Below are 1,197 nucleotides of genomic sequence, written 5' to 3'. Positions count from 1 at the left end.
GTAACACTGAGATATTTAGAGCCTTCTTAATGACTTATAATTCCTCACGAGTCACATTAAGCTGATTTTGCTCCTAATGTTTGGTTCAACAACAAACACGAGTTGAAACCTGAACCTGGGAAGTCTGCTCTCTGGCTGTAAGATAAGACTCTTTGAGTTTGGTATCACCTCTCAGGGTCTCATGGACTCATCATCAGACTGATCACCCGGCTCCTCGCTTGTTTCCCTCCCTGCAAAAAGAGAAGCCATTTTCTCTCAAATGAAGCTCACAAGGGACACGATCACAAGACAGAGCAGTGAGTGTGTGTGTCGCCCTTTTCCCCCTTTCCTGTCTCCTTTTTCCGTGTGTGTGTAGAGTATGGATGCCCTTCTTGTGCTTGATGCCTTCAGCTTGTTGGGGGGGGCTTCCTGGATTTAAAAATAAATAAGCTGCCACTTAAAAATCACCCCTCGTTCCTTCTGAAGTCGCTCACAGACGTTCACCAGCAAACTTTTAAAAGAATCCTTACATTTGCTCACCACGCACATGCTGCACACACAGCACCAGAGGCCAACATCTGTAAGGGATTTGTACAGTGAGATGATAGCCAATAATAAATAATGTGAACATTTGAAACTCATTTCAGTCCCCCTCTGTGTGACCCTGAACCAGGTCAGAGGAACGTTTGTGGGCGTGGGTGTGTGTCCAAGGAGAAAGGAAGAGGCTGCATGCGCGCACGTTTGCACCTCGTGAGAGCATTCACGACAGCAATAAGAGAAATCCCACAAAGCCACAGATGTTCCCAGTTACGCCCGGTGTCCTGGCTCTCACCCCCTCACCAGAATAAAACACACACTCTGTCAGATCTCACCTGCTGAAGCCTTTAATTGATTTAGGTACTTGGAAAGATCAGCGTGCTCTGGTTTGTGACCAGTAGGGGGTGCTGTGGCACATCCTTTAAGACCCTCTCTCCCCTGATGGAGCACCAGAACACAAAACCAGCTGATCATGCAGGTCAGAGGTCAGCAGGCGGCCTGGGAGATGCACCAGGCATTCCAGCTGAGCTGAATCACAATTTAACAGAAGATAACCTGCAGAAGGTTGTGTGTGTGTGTGTGTGTGTGTGTGTGTGTGTGTGTGTGTGTGTGTGTGTGTGTGTGTGTGTGTGTGTGTGTGGGTGTGTGTGTGTGTGTGTGTGTGTGTGTGTGTGTGTGTGT

Source organism: Nematolebias whitei, chromosome 17, assembly GCF_014905685.2.
Source record: "Nematolebias whitei isolate Nwh7 chromosome 17, NemWhi1, whole genome shotgun sequence".
NCBI lineage: Eukaryota > Metazoa > Chordata > Actinopteri > Cyprinodontiformes > Rivulidae > Nematolebias > Nematolebias whitei.
The sequence above is the reverse complement of the archived record's forward strand: the minus strand, read 5'-3'. Positions refer to the sequence as shown.